The sequence below is a fragment of the Cibotium barometz genome, chromosome 31 (genome assembly GCF_041138505.1).
Source record: "Cibotium barometz isolate CiBa-2024 chromosome 31, ASM4113850v1, whole genome shotgun sequence".
Lineage (NCBI taxonomy): Eukaryota > Viridiplantae > Streptophyta > Polypodiopsida > Cyatheales > Cibotiaceae > Cibotium > Cibotium barometz.
The window spans coordinates 45,467,959-45,480,246 of record NC_141076.1 but is presented as its reverse complement, the minus strand read 5'-3'; the positions used below and the strand labels follow the sequence as shown (position 1 = coordinate 45,480,246).

The 12,288-nt window shown below is 44.6% G+C and overlaps 1 protein-coding gene across 3 annotated transcripts in view; it reads left to right on the top strand.

Moving 5' to 3' along the window:
- LOC147620922 (uncharacterized) overlaps positions 1-11,677 on the top strand; it is a 48,189-nt gene extending 36,512 nt beyond the window's left edge. Inside the window, exons 4-5 of one of the 3 annotated variants that reach the window (XR_015270028.1) lie at positions 10,986-11,023; positions 11,200-11,677. The gene's annotated coding sequence lies outside the window, so the exon portion shown is untranslated. The remainder of the gene's footprint in view (positions 1-10,985; positions 11,024-11,199) is intronic. The other 2 variants (XM_086825195.1, XM_086825196.1) reach the window with 2 other exon arrangements.
- Positions 11,678-12,288: the final 611 nt, after the last annotated feature.

The window sequence follows — 12,288 nt, the reverse complement described above, 5'->3', positions numbered from 1 at the left end:
CCTCTCCCCTGAGATGAGTATGCAAGTGTCGAAGGCGCCGTCGGCCTTATCCATGAACTCATAAATAAGGCCCATGGTGTACCCCCCCAGTCAGAGAGTCGCAAGGCAACTATGAGCGGCTCCATAAACCCAGCAAGAGACTCTGCATCCCACCAAAACTCCTGCTCATGGATGAGATTCTCGAACAACACTGCCTTTGGAGAGGTGTTCTTGTCCCATGAAAAGTGGGTACTAGAAGGCTTTACAAGCTCAATTTGGCAATTGACCCTAAAAATACCAAGGGCTCGTTGTTTTTTTACACACAAAATTCATCAAAAACTCTGCCTTCTTCATTGCATTCGCAACCCACCCAATCTTCCCAATATCCTCAATTAGAAAATCAATAGAATGTGATGCACACGGTACCTGTCACCATCCTGGACATTTCCCAGTATGAAAGGAGTCTGGTGGACTCCAGGATATCAAATATTTGGAAAGTACAAGCTTTGGGAATGGGGGATTATCCTAGAATACAAAGGACCACACTCCTAAAATTTAGGAGGGTTGCTATTTTTGGCCCGACTCCGATGGAAATTCTGTTCGTGTCATTACATCTGAATTGAGCAGATACCAAGAGTTGGCAAAGTGCCTATGACAGAATGTCTACCAGTTGGGATATTTTTAGAGATAAAGTTTATGGAAGGACCCGTCTCTTAGATTGGGACATGTGGCAAGAAAGTGGACCAAAGTGACTTGTTAGAAAGTGGATCAAAGTGAGACAAGTGGCCTCACACTTGTCACTTCAGCTATTGTGTGGCTCTCCACTTGTCATTGTAGCCTTCTCTTGCCATTTTAGCTCATGGGAGGCCCAAATCTATAAATTGGAGCCCTCTCTCTTCATTAATGGAGGCTCTCTTGCTGCACACTAGCCTCTACCACCGTTATAGGCTGCCCTAATGATGGCTACTCTCTTTCTCTCTCTCTTGAAGACTCCCCATGAAGAATACCGGCTGTTGGGGACTATTTTGGAGGCTTCCATCGCGAAGCAATACTGAAGGCAAGGGTATTTAATCATTTATTATGAATTCTAGCCATTGTACTTGTTGTACCAGCCTTTGTACCTGTTGTACCAGCCATTGTACTGGTTGTACCAGTTGTACTTGTTGTACTTGTTGTATCACCCATTGTATCGATTGTACCAGCTTTTGTACTTGCTGTACCAGCCATTGTATCGGCTGTATCAACCACTGTAGCTGTTGTACCGGCTGAATGGAGAGTTGTACTTGCTGTACTAGCTTTATTGCATGAAGACCTGTGGTTTTTGGCGAAGAATCAGTACCCACACGAGGTACATTGGTTGTACCAATCCTTGTACTTGTTGTACCACCCATTGTACCGGTTGTACCAACTTTTGTACTTACTGTACCAGCCAATGTACCTGTTGTACCAACCACTATATCGGCTATACCAACCATTGTACGTGTTGTACTGGCTAAATGGAGAGTTGTACTTGCTGTACCAGCTCTATTGCATGAAGACCCGTGGTTTTTGGAGAAGAATCAGTACCCACACGGAGGTATATGGATTATATTGTTGGCTCGACATTTCTACAGCCTATGTTCCGGCTTGGTTGCCTCGTGTTGGGTTGTGTTATGGCATTTGTATATGGATAATCCGGCATCTCCCGTGGGGAGAGGAAGGCCCTCAAAGTTTGTACATGATATTTTTCTCCTTGGGTAATAAAATACCCCAAGGGGGGGGGTCGGCCCATTCCGGCCTCTATGCGTGTCACACGTGTAAGCTCCATTTTCAGCATTTGTGGATGTTTTGTCTAGCTTTTATGTTTTATGCAAAGTGATGATGATGGATATATGTTGAGGCTGTGGCCATGTTTAAATGTTTTAATATGCATTGATGGTATCAACAAGTGTGTCAAAGGCCCTAGTCCCCCGAGCTCCCGCCGCGAGTTATAGTACCCACCAAATATGTGGATAATGCCCCTCCACATATGATCTTGCCAATTTGCAGTTACTTGTATTATTAGTAATCATAGAGACCACATTTGCAGGCCTCACCTCCACAATAGTAGCTTTCAGTCGTTCATAGATGTACTATGTTGTGTGAGCCTCCGCTAAACCATCTATACTAGTCAAGAAGGTGGTGCCAAGACAACTTCAACTCCTTTGTGTGAAGTGTCTCGTAGGATGGTGGCTTGAAGCTAGGACTTGCCTACGCTACTGCACCCAGCATATTGATGAGAGCGGGCTTGCGTGCATGATCAAATGCAACATTACACTCAAAGAAGTATTGCCTTACATCCCCTATAGCTTTTTCATGCTTCAATTTCGACCAACTTTTTTGCAAAGGTCCTTGCTTTCCCCTTGGCATAGAGACGGTAGGAATGCAATGCGAACTAGAGGGTTGAGATACATTACCAGTGACATTGGCAGTGGCGAGGGGAGATATGGTGGGAGATTTTTGCCGAGAGATTGTGGTTGTGGTTGGATGAGTGTTTGCAGGTGAGGTAGGAGATGAATATGCAACAATAGAAGGGGGAGATGAATATCCGCATCATCGTTCCCTTTTTGAAGTTCGAGGTGACCTCTTTTGTTCGACGAATTGCCTCTGGATCTCCACCCAATCTCTCAATCACATCATCCGGAATGTCGACACTACAAACAGCAACACCCTCCCTTTGGATATTCAAGAGGTGGGCTCTCACTCTCTCAGAGCACTTCTTGTGTATTCATTGTTGTAATGCTTGCATACCCATTTTTTCGAGCTGCCGGATCCCCACTTATCAACAATGATGTCCACCTATGTCCATCCAAGGCATTCTCTCCACGCCATTGTCGAAAGGGGAAAATTGAAGAGAGAATTTGGGGGAAACTGAAGGAGGAGGAAAATTTCAGATTTAGGGAAGATTTGAAGAGGGAAAAGTTTAATTTTGAGAAAATTGAAGAGGGGAAAACCTGAAATTTGGGAGAAATTTAATTAAATTGTAGAGAAAGAAGAGGAAAACCTGAAATTTAGGGAAATTCGAAGAGGGACACGATGAATTCTGGGAGAAATTGATGTAAAATTAGAAGGGAAAAATTTCAAATTTGGCAGAAATTTCATGTTGCAAATGGGGTAATTAAAATTGAACTTAGAAGAAGGGGAATGGAAGAAGAAGAAGAAAGGAGAAAAGAGGAAGAAGTGGAATGGAAGAAGAAGAAAGGAGAAAAGAGGACGAAGAAGGCAAGGAAAGAGGAGAAGAAGAAGAAGAAGTAGAAGTGAAGGAAAGGGGAGGAGGAGGAAAAGAAGAGGAAGAAGAAGATGGAGGAAGGTGAAGCATGAGGATGAAGCAGGAGAAGATGTTGGAGTCATGAGCAGATTCGTGAGCAAGAGCATGAGCGAGGAAGTTCTTTGGCATAGAAATTGTTTGAGTACAGAGAATGACCTGAAACTCCACATTTTTTTATCATAGAAATGTTTCTTATTTTTAGAAACGTCCCGTATGTTTCTATCTCAAAGAAACGGTTTCTTTGCTGCCATGATCTTGGTAGCCAAGGGGTTATGGGAGATTGTCTCTGGTGATGAACCTCCCTCCTCCTTCAGCAAAACCTTCCACAAACCGAAGGACTGTTGCTCAGGGCAATTGGTCCACAGGTAGCTACTCGAGACCAACAAAGGTGGGACTCTTGTGATGCCCAAGCCATGTTAGTGATTGCTCTTTCAATAGAAAGATCCACCGCAGCTCGCTGTTAGCAGTCATCTCTTGGCTGTTCATATTAGTCAGTAGGGAGTGAGGGCCTTTGTTGTGGGTGTGCCTGCCCGGAGTGAGTCTCTCTCTATTTTTTCCTCAGTGTCCATTTTCCCTATTTTTAGGACCCGTGGTGTTTTTTTTGCTGTCGGCTGTAGAATTGTTGGCCGACCAAGAGTGGCCCATCATTTGCAGGCCGACTTTGTTTCTGTTGGTTGACTTGATTTTATCCAGTCGTGGGGCTCTCATGGGGCTGTCAGCCTGTTTTAGGCTGGCCAACTAGCAGCCCCAGGGTGGCATATATACCACCCTTGCCCCCCCCCCACACATCATTGTACCGGATCTCTTGTATATAGTAGAGTTTATACAGCTCCTCTCTCTCTCCTATAGTTCTGCGTTTCTGTTCTCATAGGTTTTTGTCTCATTCCGTTGCCCATTCCGACATGGTATCAAATCCCCAGGTGGCTTGAAGCTTGTAGACAGTGAGAGCTTGAGAGTTTGCTGTTTTTTGGTGCTGATTGGAGAATTTGTGGGCTGTTCGGGACGTGGAGAAGCAGGTAGAAGGCGGCCATCATTGCAGGACCACCACCTTGCATAGTAGTTGTAGTCTCTTCTTCAAATTTTTTTCCCACCCGCCTTCCCTTCACAAGACCTTGTGACCCTCAAGATGATAGATTTGCTCGAGATGGTCGAGAAGCATGTGAAGACCCCCACCCTCCAGACATTCTCGGTGGATCAACGGTTGGACGGGACCAACTATGGCATCTGGAAGGTAATGATGGAGTATGTCTCGGAGCATTATGATTTGGCTGATTTCATTGTGGTTGGAGTTCCAAGGCCAGAGTTGGAGGACAAGAAGCTTTCACTATCTACTAGGAAAGAGCGAGAGACTAAGGCACAATTGTGGGATCGTGTCAATGGCTGTGTGCGTTCTTTCATCTTCCTTAATTGCACACCCCAAGTGATCAATCACATCAAACACATGACGCTAGCCCGAGGGATTTGGCAGCACTTTGCTTCTGTTGTACAATAGGGTATCGCCCATGAAGAGGATTTCTTTGAAAGTGCAGATGCTAGTGATGAATCTTGCAAAGTCTTCGATGATGGGAGAGCACATCAACAAACTCCAGGCTCTTTAGCAGGAGGTTCTTCAGGCTGGGAAGGAGATATCTTCAGAGGATATGGCCATTTCGTTGCTGTCTCATACCCCTTAGTACTCAGCTTTCTCTTCTTCTTTGATCACTAGTGGGAGGCTCAGCACCATTACATGGGAGAAGCTTGTGCTGATGGTTTTGGACCAGGAAGAGTGGTTTACGAGCCCTCCATAGGGCGGAGGTTTTGAGGCTTTGACTGATGAGCGGTCGAAAGGCCGCAACAACAACAACAACAAGGACAAAGGGAAGTCTTCATTGGCGAAGTCTTTTGAGAAGAAGCCCAACTCAGAGCGTGATGCTTCGAAGGCCGAGCGGACCTAAAACCATTGTGGCGAGAAGGGTCACTGTTGGAGGAAGTGTCCTCAGCCGAGCATCGAGAAAGGTGTTGATTCCTCTGCAACAGCAAAGACTCTAGCTTTTGTGCAATTGGAGATTATGGAAACCTGAGCTTCATCTTCTTTGAGCAGGGAGGCAGTTGGTCTCATCGCTAGGGATACATGGGTTACAAGATCTTTGATGGAAGACAGGTCACATCTCTATTGGTGACAAATCCACTATCCGGATTCACAGTGAGGCCAGGTTGGAGATTATTCCTGATGGGGCAGAGGGGAGAAGCATTCCTCCTGGGTTCTTTATGTCCATCCCTTGGCTTTCATCTTTTGTCAGTGCATGAGGTTTGCAAGACTAGCATGCGGGTGGAGTTTGGTGAGCATTTTGTTGCTCTCTGTGACAAAGCAACAGGCCAGGTTGTTTATGCAGGCGGAGTGGAGAATGGGATCTACAACTCCCATCACTCTCTTCCCTGACAGGTACTCAGCTTGGTGATTTGTGATATTTCTGTTTTGGCCACTTGAATTTGGATGTGTTGTGGTGGGCTTTTCGGGACCAGATGGTGTATGGCTTGCCAGATGTTGGCAGGAAGCATGGACATTGTAGTTCTTGCATTCGTGGTAAGCAGCACATAGAAGGACCAAGCCTTTGCTCAGCTCAAGGATTGGCATGTTATGGTGAAAAAGGAGTCTGGATTGTAGGTGAAGACTATTCGGGCTGACAAAGGAGGGGAGTTTTCTTCTAATGCTTTTGTGTGGAACATGGCATCAAGCGAGAGCTCGCCAATACAGGGTCACCTTCAAAGAATGGAGTAGTTGAATGTAAGAACCAGACTGTGGTGGAGATGGCGAGGACGATGTTGGAGCATCGTGATCTTCCTCGTCCACTTTGGGGCGAGGTTGTGGCTACGGTTGTCCATACCCCCAACTGATCTCCGACGACTTCAATACCTAAGACGACTTCATACGAGGCTTATTTTGGTAGGAAACCAGATGTCTCCCATTTCCATGTTCTTGGGAGTGATGCCTATGTTCACATTCCAGAGAAGCAGAGTCCCAGAAGCTTGTTTTTGTGGGGTATAACTCTCTTTCCAAAGGCTACACGTTATATGACCAAAAGCGGAAGGAGGTTTGTAAGCCTAGCAGGGCGTGCAGTGAGAGACTCAACCACGTGTCCAAGAGATAAAAATATAAAGAGAGGGAGGGGGAGAGAAAAGGGAATGGGGATCTTGCACAGTACACCACATTGAGCGGGGAACAGGCCCCAGCCCCTTTCAGGAATTTATTCAGGAACAATCCACGGGCATGCTGGCCAGGAGACCCAAAACCTTAGGACATGAGTAAAACCTGAGGACCTTGGACATGACTAATGTTTATTTTCCCCTAAGGAAGGGTCCATACACTACTCTCTTTAATGGTAAATACTATTGACTATTAATTAAGTTAAGTATTATATGTACTTTCCTTTATTTTATGATGTAATAAAAATAGGTTGTCTTAATTTATTATCCTATTTTGTGTGTTATATGTGCAGTACTTGTTTTCCTTTTTTCCCATTGCGTGTGCTATATTTTCCATATTGCTAGTTGAGGAGATAGGCAGGAGGCTAGTGATAGTTGTGGAGATAGATTACTTAAGTCAATTGAGCAGGAGTTGATAGAGCTATTAATGCCAATGTAGGATATCCAAGTCGATGTCGATGTTGACGTACAAGATCTCTGATGTCGAGCACACCACGGGGATGACCCACAAGTATCTCTCATCGGGCTAGTACTAAATCCAAATATACAAATCTAAATCCAATGAATCCAAATCCAAATCCAAATCCAAGTCCAAGTCCAAGTCCAAGTCCAAGTCCAAGCCCAAGTCCAAGTCCAAGTCCAAATCCAAGTCCAAGTTTCATAACCAAGCTCCATGTTCATGTCCAAGCTTTATGCCCAACCTATATGTCCAAGTTCCATGTTTATGTCCAAGCTTCATGTTTCATGTCCAAGCACTATGCCCAAGTTCTCCATGTCCAAGCTATATGTCCGAGTCCAAGAAACACTCGCTCATCCCATGAGTAATCTCCACAACTCCTATAGCCTTGTCCATGAAGAAAACCATGGAAAAGCTCTTTCTCGCAAGAAAACTGATATAAAACCTGTTTTAATGGTTTTTGGGCGATAAAAACAGCCAAAAAGCAGTTTTTGGAGCAATTTTAGGGTTCCTGAAATTTCTGTCCGTACATGCTCGCACAACTCCGTACATGTCTGTACATGCGTCCGTAACACCCATGCATATGCCCATACAGGTCTAGGCTGACCACACATCTGAATAGCATGTTGGAGAAGGTGTTGATAGCGAAGAAGAAGCTCTTTATGATCATAATGATGTCCACACAAACTCCACAATCTCCTTCAATCTTCAATGATCTTGTTCGTGGTACTACAAGAGAAGTCCAATCCTTTTGATACTTGTAAGAGACCCTGCTTTTTGCCAAAAACCCTTTATGCTTTTGCTTTGCCTTTTTAAGCTTAGCTTTTCTCTTTTCACTTTTATTAATAAAATATTACTCAACTTTTGGTGCTTTGCTTTTCTGGCTTTAAGGCCTTGTTTTTTGGCCTTAGAGCTACTTTTTGAGAAAGCGCCTTTTAGCTTTTTGGTCCGGCTTAGTCTCCTCTTTCCTATGGTGTCCTTAGCTCGCGATCAACCCTGTTTGACTTTTTGCTTTTTTCTTGCTTTTTGACCAAGAATGGTGCTTTTTCTTAATCAATCCTTATGGACCCTGTCCCCATGTTTTCTTCCACCTGTCTGGTGTTCGGACATGGATTTCTTTATGTGAAATAGAGCTAGGAGGGCCAAATAGTTACAAGGTTGTTGTCAGTAGAGATGTTGTCTTTGATGAGCATGTTCTAGCTTCCATTGTTGAGAAGCCACCACTTCTTGGAGAACCAGATGAGTATGATGATGATTCCTAGGCTATTGTTCCAGCTAGCCAGCCTTAGTCAGTGGAGCTCGAGGTTGGAGATGGGTCCCAACGGCAACAAGAGGCTCCATGTTTTGTTCGAGTACCAAAGTGGTTGTCGAACACCATTCGGGAGTTAGGTGTTACGGAGTACCTCTTCGAGTAGACCACAGTGGATGGACCTCGAAGATCCCATAGAGTTCATGATAAAAGTCAAATCGGAGGAGCTGTCACGGGTGAACTAGACATTGATGTCTCGTATCATTCGAGACAAAGATCCTACAGCAGTTAAGGAAGCTCTTTTCCAAGAGACTTGGAGAAAAGCCATGCAAGTGGAACTTGAAGCCATAGAGAAGAATAACACCAATAGCCAAGCATCAACTATGAGGACGCTTTTGCATCGACAACGAGGATGACCACGATTCGGACGGTTCTTGCCCTTGCCTCTTCTTAGTAGTGGTCGGTATATCAGATGGATGTGAAAGCTGTGTCCCTAAATGGTGACTTGCAGGAGGAGGTGTATGTTGAGCAATCTCTAGGCTTTGAGGTTCCGGGATCAAAAGGTATGGTTTACAGGTTACGGAAGGCTTTGTATGGTCTTAAACAGGCTCCTAGGGCTTGGAATCAGAAGATTGATTCTTTCTTTCTTAGAGTGTGTTTCCAGAGACCAGTTGCAGATCTGAACTTGTATCTCTTTCGGTAACGTGGTATGGTCACCTTGATTATCTTCTAAGTGGATAATCTTATTCTCACTGGGGGTCATGTGGAGCACATAGCTCTGATGAAGGTTGCCTTGTCAAAGGAGTTTGAGATTTCTTTTTGGGATTGGAGATTTGGCGGACCCAGAGGGGGTTCTTTGTTTCTTAGTAGCGGTACGTTCATGAGTTGCTGGAGGCCTTTGGGATGGAGAACTGCAAGCCTATTTCATCTTTGATGGACCCGAATATCAAACTTATAGTACATGATCCTTGTGAGTAAGTTGATGCCTCTTTGTATCGGAAGCTTGTTGGTTCATTGATTTGGTTACTTAACACTAGATTGGACTTGAGTTTTCGAGAGGAGCTATTAAGCTCATTTATGCAGACACCTTTGAAGAACTGCAAGCCTATTTTATCTCCGATGGACCCGAATACCAAAGGGAGGAGATCTAGACACGAGGAGATCTACATCAGGCTACAGATTTACCCTTGGCTTAGGAGCTATTTCTTGGAGCCGCAAGAGGCAGCCAACTATTGCCTTGTCTTCTACTGAGGCAGAGTATCAGGTTGCTTGCGGTGCTGCTTGTGAGGTGGTGCGGCTCCGGAGGTTACTTGGCGAGATTGGGTTTCTACAATATCACTTTGTTCGTGAGAAGATTTTGGCTGGTGACATCTTGCTTATCTTTTGTTCAACGGAGGACAATGTGGTGGACCTCTTCATGAAGCCTCTACTCAGTAGATGTGTTAGAAGTCGTCTCCTGTTTAGTTTTATACACTAGGGCCTTTGTTGTGGGTGTGCCCGCCCTTATGAGGTGTTTTATCATTTTTCCCCACTCTCCGTATTTTTCCCTTATTTTCCCCCTTTTTCTGTGGCTTGGGAGGCAGCCCTGAGGCGGCTGGAGGACCCAGTAGCTGGCCGACTACTCAGATATCAGTCGTGGAGTGTCTCACTGCTGGCCGACTGGATGTATGCAGTCGTGGGCCTCATGTGCTGCTGGCCGACTGTTGCTACAGTCGTGGAGGGCCTTTTCAGCAGGCCGACTGCCCATTTGGGGGCATATAATTAGGCCCCCAGCCCCATACCACTCAGTGTATCATATCGGGATCTTCTTGTGTATATCAGAGTAGAGTTACACGCCTACATCTATCTCTCTCTTGTGCTGTTTTTCTGCATGCGTTTTTTGCTCGTGTTCCCAGATCTGGTCATCATCTCCGTTGCGTATTCTGACAATGCTCCATCAGCACTCCATCTCACTGGGTTTGGTTCCACATCCAGGAGTTGAGAGGGGGTGTTTCCAATCATCTCCTGTTTGTACATATTACTCAATAGGGAGTAAGGGCCTTTGTTGTGGGTGTGCCCGTTCGGAGTGAATGTTTCTCTATTTTCCCTATTTTTAGGACCCGTGGGGGTGTTTTTTTCTGCTGTCGGCTGTAGATATTGCTAGCCGACCAGGAGTGGCCCATCATTTGCCCGAGTTTGGGAGTCAGATGACTTCAAGATGAATGAGGGAGATTCAATGGCAAATCACCTAACAAAGTGACATAAATAGAGACATCAGAATTGGTCTGCAGGAACAACGAAAAGTACCTGTCTCCAAGAAGGCCTTGCTTTGAAGCAGTTTGCAATGATTAGCTAATAGTACCAGTCTTAACTTACAAGAAAGTGGAAGCATTAGTTAACAATCAAGCTGCAATTCTGTAGAAGCTACATGGTTCCACGAGGCCAATGTACTTTGTCATGGTAGTCTTTGTCTGTATTTAAGGTTTAATATCAGTCTGCACACTCAAACAATGCCATTGTAATCACAAAATTGTGTGTTTGAGTAGTAGTGTGTTCCTACGTTGGAATTGTGCAAAAGGATTGGATTATTAAATCTCATGTATTTACAGGATTCCCCTAAGGGTGTGTAAGCTAGTGTCAACAGGGTTTCCCTAGGGGACACCTAAGGAATAACTTTATTAAGTTGTGGGGCTCTAATTTTGCCTTCATCATGTTGGCCCCTCAAGCACTGGCTTTAACCCTCCAGATTGTAGCATCTGTGATGGGTGATGCGAATTTTGTGGAACAGTATTTTTTCTGTTAATTGTGGGTTTTTACCCCCTTTTGGTCTTGAACTAATTATGACTTTTCAGGGCTTGTTGAAGATTGGACATGGAATTCAATAGTCTAGGTTGGTCTTTCTACTGGTCCACTTAATAAATAAGCAAATATAGGAACAAATTTTTGGATGTAGTTGCCTGCTTTGGGTGTAGGGTGTTCACACAGCCGAGCAGAATTGTACTTTATTTTTGAGAACTCTGATAGTCAAGCTGTTCCTTGAGGATGATGAGTGGGTGTCAATTGCAGGGCAGGGAGCTTTTATGCAACAGGTGGTGGCAGTAGTTAACCAATTATACCAGTTTCATTTTCATATACGACAAAGGTCTATTGGGCACACAACCTTTGGCATTCATCTAGCTCTGATCTTCTACAAGTACAATGGTGCAAAGCCTTTTTGATTGCATCACAAGCAAGCACATGTCTTCAGAGAAACGGAGAATGAGTTTAGTGATGGGCACTTCAAGAATATGAGTGTTAGCCTTTATTGCCGTCTCAATGGCTTGGCCAGATCCGTTATTAATTAGACACGTAGAGGAGTGCTTGGACAATTTTGTTCTCTGGTTCATGTAATTTATCTATACAGATTAGTGACCCTTGAATATAGAGGTTTTCTCTCTAGGCTTTCTGTTCTAACATCATTTTTATATGGTGGTTGATGGGGCATTGCTCTGGCCAGCCTTCATTTACTTTGATTTAAATTTTGGGTTGTTATACTTGTAGTTCATCATCCTTGAGACCAAAGTCAGCATTTTCTATCAGGACTGGGTTTGTCTCTAGAAGTTTAGGATTATGGTTCGGGCAGATCCTTTTTCCCTCAAGAAACTGATTTCCAGAACAGGTTGAAGGTAGTCTCATCCTTCAAAAGGCTTATGAGCTAGGATGTTGTTCTGATGGTACCACTATGTGGATTAGTCATCTCAAGAGAGTTTATTGGTGTAGACGAGCTACGGGTTTTTTCTACAAGTTCTCTTCAAAAAGCTCTCTTCTGAGTGTGGTCTCCTTGGAACTACGTTGATTCCTACTCCAAACAGTATCGCAATTGTGCGATGAGTCAGCATGATAGATACTGATTATACATTATGGTATGTTTTCTCCTACTCGAAACAATGGACCCTGTGTGGGCAGGCACTGGTGGTATGGGATCCGAGTGCTGACTGGCATGTATCTGTGGAGTGGAACCTTAGCCCCGGGCTCAGGTGGATTGCAGTGGTTGGGTGATGCCTTCTATTTGGTTTTTTCTAAGCTTGTGTTGGATTGTGTTTAGGAGCTCTTGGTTGGGCGGGCTTGGGAGGCCTCTTACACTTGGTTTCAGTGCGACCTAAAGGCAGAGTCTAC